We start from the raw sequence: 17,420 nt of genomic DNA, 5'->3' as shown, positions 1-17,420 counted from the left end.
GTTGTAAACAGGCCCCCGGGAATGCGTGGGTCACTGAGAGGCAGAACTGTGCTCTAACTCAGGGGACACGTTACAGCAGTGACTTCTGACCTCTTCTGAGCTGGGGCACCCTAGTGACACAGGGTTGATTGACTTTTCCACAAGCTCCTTCGTTGCCATTAGAGGGCCCGGCTATTGTTTCTAAGCAGGTGAGTAAAAATTAGTGGTGTTTTCTGTAAAAGTTCTTAAGATAGTCAACAACCATGTCTAATTTTTTTTTTTTTTTTTAGCGAGAACTGTTGATCTTCAGTCATATAAAAAAGTCAAATCAGAACAAAGCTATTTGAATACCCTCTCTGTTTTAGCCACTATATATCTCTTATAAAGTAGGTACTAGTTTCCAGGTCCTTCAATGGGAGAGATGAAATTTGGGGAGGCACACCAGGGACGTGTCTGAACTCAGTCACAGTAGATAGGTATAAGACCTGGGACTTTTCCCACTTGGCCAAGCTGTGACTGGTATATCGAAAACACCCCCTACATGCTTATGAAACAAGTGGCAAAATGAAGCCAGATGAACTTGAATTGAAAGAACAGCCATATCTCCATCTTATTCCCGAATGTCAAGCACAAAGGCTCTTTCTGAAGCACTTGTCAGTCCCTCTTAGTTGTAATGGGGATACTTAATGTACACCTTGGCTTGCAGACCTAATTGGTGTAGTACATGGGAAGACCTAACACAGTTCCTGGCATGAGGTAGACAGGTAATAAGGGTGATGGTGATGATGGGATGATGATGGATGATGGATGATGACATAAGTACTTGTTTGCGTAGAAGTGGTGTCCATAATTTTGAATTGTGATAGGACTCAACTTCTCAACAGGCTTTATACAGTGAATTGATAAATTAAGACGGGGTGGTTCCGTGGGCAAGGTTTCCATTAGTTTTCTGTCAACTTACTCAGATCATTGTTTCTAGTCTCTGCTTTATATGCGCCGTGTACATGATGGCCCATGATGCCTAAACCAGCAACCTTACCAGCAGATGGAGAAATTCAGCTAATTGGGTGACCAGCTCTAAAATCACGCTGGAACCAGCTGGATCACCCAAGGTTTCCAGCCTCAGGGCTGGTGAGCCTGGATGCTAAGGTACTCCGGACCTCTTCCAGGTTTTACAAAGCCCTTGTTTCAGGTGTCACCTGGCTATTTAAAATTTTTCTTTGAATAAAATGTATATAGGCCTCTACAAATCCATGCCCCAATTTATTTTATGTATGTATTCTTTTTTTTTTTTTAAGAAAAGAGAGAAAGCAGATGGCTTGAATCATATTTTATAGTCATTTTATTTGAATTTGGAAATATGCACATGTTCATGCAGTAGTATCTCAACAACTAAAAAATGTGTATTAAGCATAATTATATGGAAAGTTACTCTGCTCAAATGAATCATTATATTAGGTTGGTGCAAAAATAATTGCAGTTTAAAAGGTTAAAAATAATTGCAAAAACCGCAATTACTTTTGCACCAACCTATGACTGTGTTTCCCCGAAAATAAGACCAAACTGGAAAATAAGCCCTAGCATGATTTTTCAGGAGGATATTCCCTGAACATAAGCCCTAATGCGCCTTTTGGAGCACAGCTTAATATAAGACCTGGTCTTATTTTGGGGGAAACACAGTACTTGAATGCTGGCTTGAAATAACCTAGGCGATTATTCTGCTACCTGGTAGAAAACACTCTAATGCTTACTTACGTTTTAGGTTTTTATAGCTGAAAACAAATAAGTGGGTTTTTTTGTTTGTTTTTTTTTTTTCAGAAATCAAATAAATGGAATATTTTATTTCTTTTTTGTCACAGTGCAACTAGATAACATCTTCTTCTCACTACTCCAAACTAACTCTGTCACGCGTGCTGTGAAAGCTGTGAGTGTCCCTCCACCAAAGATGCTGTTTGTGTCCATTTCAGAACTCACTTGAAATAGATTTCTAGAGTTCCCCATTGACCGGGCCACTTGCAGTATTAAGTGGAGGCTGATGGGTATAAATAATAATGGCGTCTCAGATCTTTTGGAAGAAACTACATTCTCTGTTTCACCTGGAATTTAAGTCTGTTATCTCAGTGATGGCCCGCGTTCAGGCTGTCATACAGCAGAAGTTTATAGGAAAATGGAAAAAACTTATACCTTTATTCACATTCTATTATTGAGAATGCCCATCGTTTATTACCTACTGTGTACCGAGCCCCAAACTAATGGTTCCTGTGTTTTGTCATTGAAACTTCACAAGGAAGCATGAAAGAAAGAAACCTCTCTGTCTCCATTTACAAATGGCTCAGCTTAAGCTCAATGAGGAAAACAATTCATTCAGGATTATGACTTTGCTAGACTTAAAACCTTACATGATCTGACCACCTAATTTTGCCCATTCCATGGTCTGCCTAAACCCAGATAACTAGATGTCTGACATACTGCGGCAAATACCTCCCTGTGGGAAAGGAAAGAATAGCTTCCTTTGCACCTTTCTATATACAACAAAAGTTTTGCAAAAGATCACGCAATCGGGCTGAGCGTGAAATGATCAAAATGGTGTTTTCCTCTTAATCAATGTTCTGATGATTAAGGGTCATTAGGGTCAATTTAAGGTTGGCTGGTGTGTGCCAAGGATCTCTGTAGACAGAAGCGTGTAGTGGCTGAAAAATACTAGTGTCAGTTTCGTAAGATGAGCTGATTTTAAACTGAACTAAGGAGTCATTCCTTATTCTTAAACCTTTTCTCCAATTTTCTTCTCTCATAGCTGAATTGAGACAGGCGTGAGAAGTACCTCTCCATTCTATTTCAAGTTAGTTCTGACAGGGACACAAAAGTCATCTTTGGTAGATTGGACGGTCACATTTTTCATAGCCTGAGTGACAGAAAGTGGCCGTTTAAGAAAATTGACCCCTTAAATAGATCTGGCAGAAAAGGAAAAGAAGTCGGGTTCAGTGGTGAATGACTTCAGGCTTCATGCTTTAACTTTCTCAAGTCTCAACTGTGGCGGCCCAGACATAGCTCTGAGTTTTCATTTATTCTTAGTGAATCAACATCCAGTGGCCAGCTACCATCTGCTTAAACCCCCTGCCATGATTCTCAGAGCAGGGATTGATGAAACCAGCTAGCGGGAGATGGGCAATATTGGTCTGTGGACCTATCTGTTTGTCTACATATTTGTTGACAGATTGGTTTCAACATGGTAGACTTCCTGGCCATTTTATGGCATCTCACTGCTGTGTTACCACATTGGAAACGAGGATATGTAAAAGACCTCATCCAAACCAGGGCATTTTTCTATCTTTTATATTTTTCAAATTACTGGGTCTGAGGGGGTTACGGAGAGAAGTATTCAATTAGAACTTTTCCAGGTGTAGACATTACACACTCAAAAATTAAACCAATGATTGCTATCAAGTTCAGAACGGGAAGTGTCAAATTTTTAAGTGCAGAAGGGAAAGTTGTCGATGAGAAGTCTGTTCATATTTGCCAATGCAAATGGGACAGGCATATTGAGAATCCAACATCTGTAATGTGAATTACCGAGATATGCAAATATACCTGGGTAGCTCTTAAACATGGAGTTTTTATAGTTAACCACAAAGTATTGCAGTAAAAAGGCATTATTTAATCACGTTAAATAACTTGACCACCTACAGTTAACTGATCTAGTCCCAAATTTTATATTTTCAAATACAAATGTATTGTCTTTATGGTGAGGAGAAGGGGGTGACCTATAAGCCCGAGAGCCTAGAAATGTAGTCGCTTTTTTTGTTCTCTGTTTATCACATAATGATTACATGATTAGGGTAAGTAACTTTTTCTTTTTAGATTTCAGTTTCCTGATGTATAAGCTAGGTCTAAAATGGTACCACTCAGGAATTATAAAATATAGATTACAGTTCCGGCATCACTAGTGACACCTTTTATGAGTAGGGACAAATCTTTTAACGACTCCTACGCGTTACTTTCCTCACCTGTACAGTTGAGGTGGTGGTGGGATTGGAATTGAAGGACTCTCAGTCTGTACTCTTTGGATTCCAAAGAGAGCATTCCGAAGGTCCTTGAACCCATTGGTTAAATCCAGCAGTTCTCTGTCAAGATTGTGGCTCTACGTCTGTGAGTATTTCTCCCTAGGAAAATAGGTCCATTGCTTTTATCAAGTCCTCAAAGGAATCTGTGTACCTCAAAATGTGTAGATCCCCTTAACTAAATGTCTCTATAATTTTTTTTCCCCAGTAACAGCATTTGATGACTCTGTGAATGCAGAGTAGTAAGATATTCAGATGTGGCATTTAAAGGTTGCCACCATTAATTTCCAATTTTGAAGGTGAGCTAATGATTTTCTTAGGGTTTCTTAATCAAGAGGCCTACATGCCTAAAGGAACTATGGAAAGACCATCTTAGGGATCTGTGGGTTCCTGATAATATATGCAAAATTCTGTGTGATTTTCTAGAAGAATCAATAGCCTTCATCATATTCTTAATCATTAAAAGGTCAAGAGTCACTGATTTAGTGGTTTGAATTTGCCCAAAATATTTTCACTAAAAATGGGTGACCAAGTAGCATTAAGACAGGTCATCTTGACTGTGCTATTTGATTGGCTGTCTCAGCTGGTAGGTAGACATGCTGTACCTCTGGAACAGAGCCATTCATTGTAAAGTGAATTGATTAATGTAAATGCTTAAGACATTTAAATACTTCCAGCTTCCTTCCTTCTTTCTTTTTAATCCTCCCATTTTCCCTTTCTTCATTAGTCAATGCTCTGGAGAGTAAGGCCATTGATTCAAATATTGTGAATATTTTGTATACAGTCTCTCCCCCTGAAATAATTATTCTTATACCTGCAATTACTTTGTTGTTATTGAAAGCAAATTAGCATTATTAATCAAAAGCCTTAAAAAACTCCATACTCTTTGGTCACATAATTATATTCCTAGGAGTCTATCCTAAGGAAAAACTAAAATGTAAATGGAAGATATTAATTTAAAGTTTTCTTTGTAAAATAGTTTTTTAACTCAAATAACAAACATATGAAACTATAAGATATTAATGAAATAAATTATGATGTATCCATGTAATGCTATATTATCCAATAATTAGAATGAAACATGCTCAAGGGCCAATATTGTGAGAGTGAAAAAATTAGGGAACATTATTTTATAGTCTGTACAAGAAAGGCTAGTATTAGTGGTTACCATCAGGTACAGGAAGAAAGGATAATTCATTATCTTCCTTATACTTTTCTTTCTTTACACATTTTTATCATGATAATATATTACTATAAATATATTTAAAAGGGTTTTCTCACCCTTTTACGATGCTAATATATCACAGTACAGTGATAACGTAATATTATGTACATTATATTAATCTGTACATAAGCAGAGAACTGTGTAGATGAAAATATTCATTTCAATAACTGATGTTCAGTATTTCTATGCGTTTCAGTGATTTTGAAATGAAAGAAATATTTTCAAGTACATTTATAATCGGTCAACCCGGCCAAAGTCAAAGCTTCCTTGATGACACCACTCTTCTTTTTTTCTTTTGTTTCGTAGGCAAAACAAATTTCTGGCACTGCTTATTTTGCTCATGTAGACTGCAAATATTATACATGATTTTAAGTGCACCTCTTTGATGAGGGGAAAACAGCACACTTTTTAAAATTCACCTTACTATGGCTAGAAGGGCAAAAATGTTACGATTCACCAATATCCGTAAATGTTGCTGGTCTAAGTTGGCAGCCTTGGGGGACGCTGGTAGTGCAATGGATAAAGGGAGGCCACCGTCAAACTTACAGCCTCATCTGAGCTACGTTCAAAGTCAAAATCCTTTAAAGTCGCTCTTATTAAACTCCAACTCTCCTGAATTATCAAAAGTTACTGGTTTTTGAGCATCACAGATTCAAACTGTGGAATTTTGAAAGGCATTATTATATGCACAGTATTTAAGGGGAAATGAAAGCCTGCCTTTGTGATTGCCCCACGGAGGGCAATTGCAAAGACATGCGGTCTGAAGGAGAACACGGTCTGTGGATCTAGTATTTTACTCCTTTGTAGTTGGTACCTCGAATAATAGAAAAGTCCCTTGTGTTGTCTTGGGGGGCAGGGGAGAATTTTCATTGCTTACTGGCCATTTCATGCTATCCCGAGCATTTAGCTTAACATCAATACCAGAATGTCAGACGAGGGAGGTCTTCCTATCACTGAACCATACTATTGGAGATTTGTTTGGGCTTTGGACAGGAGAGGACAACTGGGAGGCATTTGGGTCAAGGGGGAAAATGGCACTTTTCTGAACTGGAGTGATGGATTAGAAAGCCCACCGGTCTTTGTTCGGGAGGAAACAACAGAAGTACCAACCAATTGCCACAACTAACTAACAATGAAGCCGACGGGCTGTGCCCTTGCACGATTTTGAAGATAAGAAAGTTAAGATGTAACAGGCAAAGTGCCTTAACTAGTTAGGAAATGGTGGCGGCCACATCTGCAAGTCCAGCTTCCTTTTTCACCGAACCCTCTGCCTCTCTGAAGTGAGGAAAGGTAGCAGAGCTTTCCCCTTAAGATACTAAAGAGTTGTGTTCTAAAGCTCACACTGGAAACTATACAGTGTTGAAAAATGTTCTGTAGGAGTCAACCAGAGTGCATTAAGTAAGGTTCTGGAAATAAACACCAGCATGAAGTTTCTATCTCCTTGAGGAAGCTCTGAAACCATGACCTCTAGTATGTCCGCTAAGATTCTTTGGGGTTCCGTCTGGAGGATAACTTTGGTAATTCAGTGATATGTTCTAATGACTCATTCAATCATGCTATAGATATTTATTCAATCCTGCTAGATTATCAGCATTCCTGCTCATAGACGTATGTCGCTATAAGGTCACCTCCAAGTTTAGGAGACAGTGAAGTTTTAGACTAAGAGAAGTATCGGCAAGGTCATGGTATTATTAAATCTATTCCTATTGGGTGAGGGATCGGAGCTTATTCTAGATTCCTCCGATACCCTGGGACCTTTCCCTACAGAGCTATCCATGCCTTAGACGTGAAAATGAGTGCAATCCAGGAAGTACTGGGCTGTGTTCCAATGGTGGTCATGTTCTTTGTGAGGTCTGTGAGGACACACAGACTACCTGTCCTCTCTGGTAGCCCATGGTCATGCCAAGTGTGTAATATCTAGTACATACTCGGTGGACGCTTGTCAGATGGATGAATAAGAACATTGCAACTCAGTTATGGTGGAAAATGATGCTGTTCGTTTGGAAAGATTGAGCACCTCTATATGGACACATTCAGGGAGGAGCCACACATGAGGCCGATGTCATTTTCTGTGCCGACATTATATAATATATTCTTTCCCTGAGTGGTCAGCCATGGAACCGCTCACCTTACCAGGAAGCTCAGAAAAAGTGTTAGGTGTATATGTAATAATCACCCTACTGCCAGTAGCATATTTAGATGGCAAGAAATATTTTAGGCAATAATAGTAGAACACATTTTATGAATATGTTATATACGTAGAAAAGCAAAACAAGAATATGGCGTATGTACTTTCCGCTTCCAAGAGACTAAGCATTATACAGATAGAGCCTAATATTGAAAGCATCATTCCTCATCTGTCATGCATGTGTTCATTTGTATCTGTTGAGCGTCTGTGAGTCTATTTTGAGCCAAGACTGCTATATTCTGGGGGTTCGAACAAAACTGGACAAGAACCACAGGGCCTGCCTTCTTCTTGCTTGAAATGCATGAGGACAGCAAGTACTGAGCCAAGTATTAACTGCAATAAGTGCCATAAAGTGAAAGGAAAGGATGGGATAGGAGATGAAAGATGACAATTCATAGAGGTCGGGGAGAAAACTTCTCTGGGGGAAACAGTACCAGAGCTAGGGCCTGAAGGATGAGTTCAAGCTCTGCAGGGGAGGAAACACGGAGAGAGAGAGAGAGAGAGAGAGAGAGAGAGAGAGAGAGAGAGAGAGAGAGAGAGAGAGAGAGAATTCCTGGTAGAAACCGCAACCTGTGCAAAGGTCCTGGGTGAAAAAGAGCTAAGCAAAGAGAAAGCCAGGGGGTCGGAGTGTAGTGATATGAGGCAAGTGGTCCAGTTGCTATATGTGTGGACAGAGGTAAGGGACATCAGAGATTGAGTGGACTTGCTTCGTTCATTCATTCATTCATTCATTCATTCATTCATTCACTCATGAATATATTTAACGGCCATAAGTTTTCTAGTGTCAAATATCTAAAAAAACATATAAACCACCAATATATTATTTATATCAGCAATCTTTAAAAAAAAAGAAGAACAAAACAGCATAGCTAGCACCTTTCCTTTCTTTGGGTTTGGACCGAAATTGAAGGAACCTGTTTTCCTTTTGCCAAGCCTGGGTGTGGTCCAGGCCCCCACAGGAGGGGATGGGAACCAATGAACTTGCACCACGGTGGTCTTTTTGTTCTCCAGAGTGGCTGAGCTTCAAATACCGAGAGGAGAAAAATGCTTCTCCCTTGTGTGTGGGGCTGGGTTGCCTATGTGCCTCTGCCTTGCTTATAAATATCAGAGGTAGCCCCTGCGCGGCTGCCTGGTTGAATGATGCCCCTGACAAACCTCTCCTAGGTTCTTGAGTAAAGGTTTCCCTTATTAATTTGACCAACCAGCATTCACTTAGCATTTGCTTTCAGGCATAATTGACAGGCAGGGTGACACCCGCTTGAGAGAGAGCCATAAATCAGAAATAATTTCCAAAATTGGCTGAGGGGCTGAAGTGTTGAATAGGCAAATACAGGTAAAATCTCTTTATTAGGGCTGACAGGGACCGTGAATGTCAGAGAAGTGTTTCCTAATGTACCGGGTGAGATTAATGTGGGGGGGCCCTCCCTGAGTCCATGTTCTGTTGTGCGTTCTCTAACCAGGGGACCGTACTGGGCTGCAGAGAAGGGCTGTGGTGGGGTCATAGATGAAGACGGAGCTAACTCCAGAAAGGCAGGCGGCTTCATTTCTGGTACCTTCCCCTGCTCCTGGAAATTCACTTTTCTGCCTTAGACTCAATTTGCATTTTGTATCTTTTGTGGAAAAGAGCTATAAGTCATGACCCAAAGAATTTGGCACAATGACCAAACCAAACAAGGTGTCCAAAAGGAAATAAATAATCTACTGCACGACAGCAAAAGAAAACTTGAAAAATAAGGATTTGGGTAGGGAGGACTGAACACGTGTGTAATCCTCCTCCATTTAAAATAATAAAAATAATTAAATTAAATTCACATCTTGGGGTAAAAGAATAATGCCATTTTTTCCCCCTTCTATTTCACTTTCATGGAGAGTTGAGCATAGGCTCTCACCACCCCTGCTTCATAGATCCCTATTAAAAGGATAAAATTTGGTCATTTTATAAACTATATACACAGATGCTTGTGGTATAAATTTTTTAAAAACTTGCAGTGCATTACCCCCCGCTCCAGATATCTATTTAAAGATGTTTTCCTAGTTACAGCTGACAGCAGCAAGATGAAAAAATAGAGAATAGGATGAAAATGATATGCTGGGGAAAATTATACATCAGTACATTCTGAAAAGTCTACAAAGTAGCAAACTATTAATCCCATCCTGGAGTGTTCTCCTAACAGGTCACAAAAGAGATCAGGCTAGAGACTTTAAGATGAGATGTCATTAAGAAGGCTTATTTTTAGACAATTAAGGAATGAAGATACTTCCTCGCTACCATCAGGTATCTGAATAATACTTTTGAGGGCCACCTCATTGGGCAAGCAAAAGATATCTAGATAAGGAAATGCTGCATGGCTGCTAACATTAGACATCGATTCTATGCCAGACACTGTTCCAGGCGCCTTGCATGTTTAATCTTCATGAAACCTACAAGGTAGTGATTTGTATTGAATTCTGTGCAAGCAGCGGAAGCTCAAAGTCATGATGATTTAAATAAGACAGGAAGGTATTTTTCTGAAACGGAAATATGCAGAGGTGAGCCGCTCAGGACTGACATGGTGAAGGCTCCTCAGGGTCCCACCAAGTGGAACTAGCCTTTCAGCCCAATGCCCTGCTCAGCTGAGGGTGCCGTCCTTCTCCTTATGGTCCAGGATCTCTAGCATCTTGTGTATTCTGCTCATCAAGATGAGGAAGTGAGGAAGAGATGAAGAAGGAAGGCAAGGATGCTCTCTTTTCAGAAAGATTCTGTGACGTAGTTCTGGGACATTTGCATGTCATTTCTCGGCAGTTAACTGCAAGACAGTCTGGGAATCACAGCTTTTATTCTGGGCAGCCACGTGCCCAACTGAAACCAGAGCTTGTCTTACTATAGCGGAAGGCAAGAATGAATATTGGCAGACAATTGGCAGTCCTTGGCATGTTATTTTTCTCCCATTTTGCAGGTTAGAAAACGGAGGCTAAGAGAGGTTAAAAATAACTTTCCCTAGATTAAAAAAAAAAGAAAAGAAAAGCTAGTAAACAATTCCTAAGCCTGCATTCTTCTCGTTTTGCTATAAGGCATGAAAAGGATAAGAACCAACCCAATTACATTTTTTACACTGTCACTTTAATTCAGTCCAATCCAACTAATTCTGAAAGCTCACATCTTGTGCTTACCGTTAAGTAAAATAGTATTTCAGGCATAGGAAGGGCACTGCACTGGTTATGAGAGAATTTATGGAACATAAATATGGAGGAAAATACAACTTTGTTAATGTCATTTTGCTATGTCCATAGATGACAATGTTGATGAAAACATAGACTCAGGCAAAATCAGAGTCTGGTTCATGGGAAAGCGGAAGGAGCTTACTTACGCCCTAGGACCTCTCACTTCCTTAAGGCTTCAAAGCCCTCCCACCCCCAACCCTACCCGCACGGGGGGTGGGGGGGGGGATCATTGTATTACATCTGAGTTTGTAAAATTTGCAAAAGATATTTTCAATGTAATGGGTTAAGATTTCCATCTCTTTCCTCTTTGATTTGGCCTTTTCCACATTTTCCCTTATAGCAGGTAGAGAACTGGAGTGGCCTTAGGCATTTAGGGACCTATCGTAGGGGACAAATTGGGAATTCATTTAGCTAGGAGGGTATTTATCTGGTTTACTTTTGCTTCTGGGCATAGTTAATTTGCTATTGTTAGCAATCCTAGTGGAAGAAATGGTTTCAATAGTGAATCCTTTCGATAGTGAATCTCATCAATACATTTGGAAAAAAATCAATTTTAACTAATTTGACACAAAATATTCGCACTGAAAAAGCTAAACATGATACTTCACTAGAAGGCAAAATAGTTAATGAGTGATGTCAAAGGGTATTTCACTCCTCAAGAAACACTGAAACACTGAAATCTTACAGCTCATATATAAAAAGGCTTGAGAGAGGTTTTCCCACCTTTGACAATAATTCCAACTTTTACATGAAATTGCCCATGATGAGAGTTGTGAAGTTTAAAAGTATTTTTTCAAACATTCAATAATGTAAACACACTAATTTTAGCCAACTATGTTAAAAAGAAGGAACTATGATGCTATATTAATTTTTTTTCTTAAAGAGGAATCCCCAAATTGTTTAAGCTTCAAGGTAATAAAACCAGTCTACTTGTGGATAAAATTAACTACAAGAGGAATCAGAATGTGACTTTCAGTCTCTTTAATGGCTACATAGTAGGTGACGATTTGTGGATTTGGAGTGGAAATTTAGACTAAAAAAGATTTGTTTTAACCTTTTTTAAAAACTCTTTTTTAAGCATTTAAAGATCTACATTTCCTCTAAGAACTGGTTTAGCTACATCCCACAAATTTTGACATGTCATTATTATTCATTAGCATTCAATTACAATAATTTCAAATTCCCCTTTTGATATTTTCTTTGATCCTTGGGTTATTTACAAGTCTATTGTTTAGCTCTCATGTGTTTTAGGCTTTCTTATCTATTTTGTTGTTTATGACTTCTAATGAAATGTCATTGATTTCAGAGAAAATAGTTTCTAAGATTTCAGCTTTTTAAATTTACTGAAATTTATTTTATAGCTCAGCATGTGGCATATCTTGTTGAACAGTCTCTGTATAATTGAAAAGAATATGTATTCACAGTGTTGGTATCAATTGAGTCAAGTTGTTGGTAGTGTTTTTCAAATCTTCTATATTTGTAATCACTTCTTTTTCGATTGTTCTGTCAATTTCTGAGAGAGCGGTGTCAAAAATCTCCAAACATGACTTCTTTTTTCTACTTTCCCTTTTAAGTCTACTAATTTTTTGCTTTATTTATTTTGAAACTCTGATTAGATGAGTGTACATTTCAGGTTGTTTTGTTTTTAGATGAATTGATCTTTTTTTTCCATTATGAAGTAACCAAATTTATCTTTAGTAACAATATTCCCTCTTTTCAAATCATTTCTGTTTAATATTAATATAGCTCAATAGGCTTTCTCATGCTTACTGTTCCCATGGTATGTTTTTCCCCATTCTTTTACTTTAAGTGTATCAGTGATTTTATATTTAAAGTGCATCTCTTGTAAAAAGCCTATCGGGGTTTATTTTTATCCATTCTAAAATGTCTAACTTTTTTACTCATTTTACATTTACATGTTTTTCCCATTTACATTTAATGCGCTTATCTATAAATTTGGGTTTAAGTCTAACATTTTTTGCTGCTGGTTTCCTGTTTGTTTTCTCTATTTTTTATTGTTTGTTTCTCTTGTCTTTGTTTTGGGTTAATATACAAATTTTCAGTACTCTATTCTGTATCTTCTATTGGCTTTTTAGTTATACCTCTTTGTATCATTATTTTAGTGGTTGCACTAGAGATGACAGTATTCATTCTTATTTTATCACACTCTATCTTCAATTTGCTTTGTATAATTCTGTGTATACGAAATACCCCTATAGCAGTATCATATCATGTGTACTTTCTCCTACTTTCTGTGCTGTCTTCATCGTACTCCTTACTTTTACACAATGCATTGTTATGAGTTTTTCTTTAATCTCCGAAAGAATTTGTGACTTTTAAGGAATTTAAGAAAATAAAGAACGTGGTCTATATTTACCATTTCTCTAAGGCCCAGGCAACTGTGAGACCACAGATGGGGACGCTTCATGATGGTGGGACCCCAGTGAGATATCAGGAAACTCAGATCTTGACACTGGGAGACTGTGAGTCTGTGAAATCTTTCTGCTTCCACTTTCGGCCTCTTCTTAATCATCTCAATTCCCCTGTAAGTGACTTGGCTGAGAGGATTCCCTTTGCATTTGGGGCACCTCCAGATGCAGTTTTCCATGGCAGCCCATACATTCATCAAAAAGTCTGGTTTGTTTCTTCTTGTCTAAGCAAAGACTGTCCTTTCTGATCGGTTTGCTCTTCTGCCCACCTGCCCCCAAGGTCCGTGACTGACCCCAGGTTTGACTGTGGCTTCTATTTTCCCTTTACCTGGAAAAGTCTTGTCTTTCCAGTGTTTAGTTCTTTTGGATTTTTTTGTGTCCACAGCTCTTTGATGGTATTATTTTTAAAAATATGTCAGTTTCTATTTTGTCAAAGAGTAGGTGTGTTTCTTTCTTTTCTTTTTCTCTTTCTTTCTTTTTATTCAGCTGATAATTTCTTATTATTTCCTTGGATGCTAAAGTCTGTCATTTCTTTCTATAGCCTAAGCAAAAGTGGATACCTCTAGAATTTCCCTCCCTTCCTTCCTTCTTTCTTCTCTCTCTCTCTCTCTCTCTCTCTCTCTCTCTCTCTCTCTCTCTCTCTCTCTCTCTCTCTCTCTCTTCTGTGTACAATAGATTTCTTCCCCACCCAGTCTTTCCACAATCCAAGGTCTACCAGTCATCTAAAGCTCAGTTTAAGATTCTCTGCCCCCCAACTTGAAACTCATTCCCAAGTATATACACACAATTCCACCTCAGCAGCTTTCTTCCCTCTTCTGACAGAATTGTATTTACCAGCTCTGTTACTCCTTTGGTTTTGACATAGACTGCTTTGTGTGGTTAAGTTTTTCTTTTACATAAACAGTGCATGTACATTAAGTGCTTCTGTCCAAAAAGAGTTCCACTTCCTTGAGTGTAGGGACTATGTTTTTTGTTTGTTTATTAGTGGTTGTTGTTTTCTTTTTTTAACTCATGGCAGCTCGAGGGCCAGCAGAGGAACCATGAGTGAGTTTGTTTGAAGATAACAGTGAACATAATGATGACAACAATTCTCTTGTTTGAAATGGTAGGAAATAAGAGATACGAGGTTGTCTTTTCCACGTAATAAATCTTTTTTGGTACAATAAAAGATGTAATGAAGCACTCTCCAAATACACATATACTTACTATGTATACATTATTGTAATGTAAACACCAGTATCTTTTAACATAAAGTCAGGATGTCTGACGCTGCCGAACATAAATATACTCAAATGTATTGATAACCTTATGTGCTGTGACCATTTATTTTATTCTGTGTTGGATACAAGTGTTTAATATAAGCTTTAAGGATTTACAAATTAGGATATACAAAAACAGAGAATTATGGTGAAAGAACTGAATTCTATTCAGGAGACTTACTCATCATTGTAAGACACATTGAGGACATTTTCAGTGACGGAAACTTTTTTTTTTTAATAGTGCAACACGTGATTCAATATGTCTTTCTCTGAAAGCAAATCTCTACTTCTCAGGTGCCCTCTTTTAGTATCCATTATACTTGTATGGATTATTCTTCCAGTTCAGAAGTATGTGCTATAAAAATGTTGTTTATAAGAATGGATGTTCATGAAGATGGCCTTGAACTAGAACATAATTTGCATATCTAAAATACATAATTGTTGAGGCATTAATTGAGAAATGTGAAGTATCATTTGGGTAGAGGAAGAGAATTTTCTAGAGAAAAGTTACCTACAAATGCTACGTAAAAATTATTTAGCACAAGAGAGGGAGCAGAATAGAGAAGACAGCTTGAGTGGACCCATGGGCAAAGGTCATGACCTAGGATTTGCACCCTAGCAAAGGTTTTGACAGTCAGGGTTTACAATCCAGCCTCTGACAAGCACTTTTCATGACATGAATGAAACTTTGAATAAAACCATCTTAAAATGAAGTAGCGGCATAGCTCACTTTTACTTCAAAGATTCACCAGCCCTGCTTTTTGCTCGTTTTCCATGTGCTCCAGAGTTACCTGGACCTATTTGGGTTCCTGCGAGGATTCTTAATTCACCACTTTTCCTCTCCCATCTTTCTCTCTGGTTCTCTAAGGTCAAAAAGAGCAGAAAGAAGTGAGACTGATAAGGAACTTAAAGACGCTAAATTTTTTGGTTAAATCTTTGGTTTAAAGCGTCTGCTTCTAAAAAACAGTTAAAGAACTTTAATTAGGGTTTTGAAACTCAAACCCAAGAAATTCCCTCAGTGCACTCAAAATAAATAAATTTAATATTTTTAATGTGTGTCTTCCCTATTATGTTGTGCAATATTACATAAGGACCCAAGGAATATCTTACTCATAAATGTGTCTCTCGCACTTCACCAAGGTCACGGTTAAATACTAGCTCAAATTAACTGAAAAAAGAGTCGGGGGGAGGCAAGGATTCTTTAACCATGAGTTAAACAACTTGGACTTTAAATTTGTTTTAGTCTAAATCCTAGAAGAAAAGTCATGTATTTTAATTCCAAATATATATTTAAAATATATATAATATATATATATATATATATATATATATATATATATATATATATATATGTGTGTGTGTATATACATATACATATACATATACATATACATATACATATACATATACATATACATATACATATACATATACATATATTTTTTTAAAGCCCTCACACTAACCCTGTCAGATCTTGGTTGAATCTCTCACTAATTTGACTTGACTTCTATGTGAATTATCCCTTGCCCTTAGGTACAAATCTGCAGGTATCGTATAGATGGAATACTGACCGGCATGTTTGCATTCCATTGTCTCTAGAAAGTTTCTTCTTGAAAGCTTCAAGCCATTGCCTGCTCACATGTTCCTCCTCTTAGTGAATCCGCATCTTCATCCACAGATGCTCCCAGACGAGTGGTCCTTCTCATCCACGTGTATGCTAAGAAACAGAGACCCCATTCAGATGTGTTAAACGATAACAGAAATGTCCAAAAGGAGAGTAGGCTTTAAACTTAGAATTCTCCGTGATGTCACTAAAGACTGGTTTCTCTATTCTGATTTATGTAGAATCGGTTTCATCCATGATTTCAAAATGGCAGTCAACAGCGCTGGGATAAACATATTTCCTCGTCTACAATGAGAAAGAGAGAGACAGTCCCCTGGATTTGAGTCTATTCAAAAGCAAGAGAGAAGTTGAGAAGTGGAAACAGTGAGTATGGACAAATCTGCATTATTTATTTATTTATTTTTTATTTATTTATTTTATTATATTTTATTTTTGCTATAAGGGAAGCAGGAAAAAATGGAGTGATAATTGGAGGGAAATGTGGACTCACGGGGGAAAAAAGAGAATGAGTTGGGGATGATGATGATGGTTTTTCCAAGGACTTGGGCCAAAAAAAACTTGTTTGAGCACGTTTTCCTACGTTTATTCACTATTTCTATCTTTTTCTGTAAACTACTTGTTCTTTGCCTGTCTTATTGGGTTATTTATCTTCATATATTCTTGATATTAAGTCTTTTTTTTTTTCTGGATGTATTGCAAATATTTTCCCCAAACTGTCACTTATTTTTAAATTGGCATTTTACTGTAGAAAACGTTGACGGCTGAAATCAAATGGTTATTTTCAGGGAGTATTCAAACCTGGTCTAGAATCAATAATCTTTTTTTCTGAAACACTTATCCTAAAACTTTGGAGTGCAACATATAGTACAAGACACCATTTTAATAATATCTATGTCTTAGAACACTAGAATAATAGCTACCATTTGTTAAAGGTACAACTAGAGCCAGGCACTGTATTTAAAAGCTGCATCATTCCCTTATTTAATCCTCACAATTTTATGAATTATATATTATGTCTCAATTTCACAAGAGGACGAAAATGAGTTTCAGAGAATTTCAGTACCCCACCTGAAGTTACACATTAATAACAGGAAACAATCCAGATTTGAACCCCAGTCTGATTCCAAACCACTCTTCTCAACCCCTGAAGTATAATTTCCAATGATCGTTAGAATTTAAACTGGACTTGAAGGTCTCTTATCACAACTACTGTATGAGATAGTATAGGGTGATTGTTTTGTGTGGAGCTAAATCCTGGCTATGCCATCTATTAGCAATTTTCTGGGCTTCACTTTTCTTACCTGTGTGATAGTTTCGTATGAGTAGCGTATAAACCATTCACTGAGCTGCTTTCCAACAGGGCTTTCAGTTGTACCTTCCTTCACGTAACACTATCCCCTTTCCTTCCTTTTCAATCTGGTGATACATTTTAGGGACCCCATAGATGTGGTTGCATG

The 17,420-nt window shown here is 37.8% G+C and overlaps 1 protein-coding gene across 2 annotated transcripts in view; it reads left to right on the top strand.

Moving 5' to 3' along the window:
* LOC109444957 (uncharacterized) overlaps window positions 1-17,420 on the top strand; it is a 665,687-nt gene that overhangs the window by 48,909 nt on the left and 599,358 nt on the right. For both annotated transcript variants that reach the window (XM_019726756.3, XM_088789330.1), the window contains exon 2: window positions 16,185-16,326. The gene's annotated coding sequence lies outside the window, so the exon portion shown is untranslated. The remainder of the gene's footprint in view (window positions 1-16,184; window positions 16,327-17,420) is intronic.

The sequence above is a fragment of the Rhinolophus sinicus genome, chromosome 13 (genome assembly GCF_057876585.1).
Source record: "Rhinolophus sinicus isolate RSI-liver-muscle chromosome 13, RSI-T2T, whole genome shotgun sequence".
NCBI classification, from domain to species: Eukaryota; Metazoa; Chordata; class Mammalia; order Chiroptera; family Rhinolophidae; genus Rhinolophus; species Rhinolophus sinicus.
The sequence above is the reverse complement of the archived record's forward strand: the minus strand, read 5'-3'. Positions and strand labels throughout refer to the sequence as shown.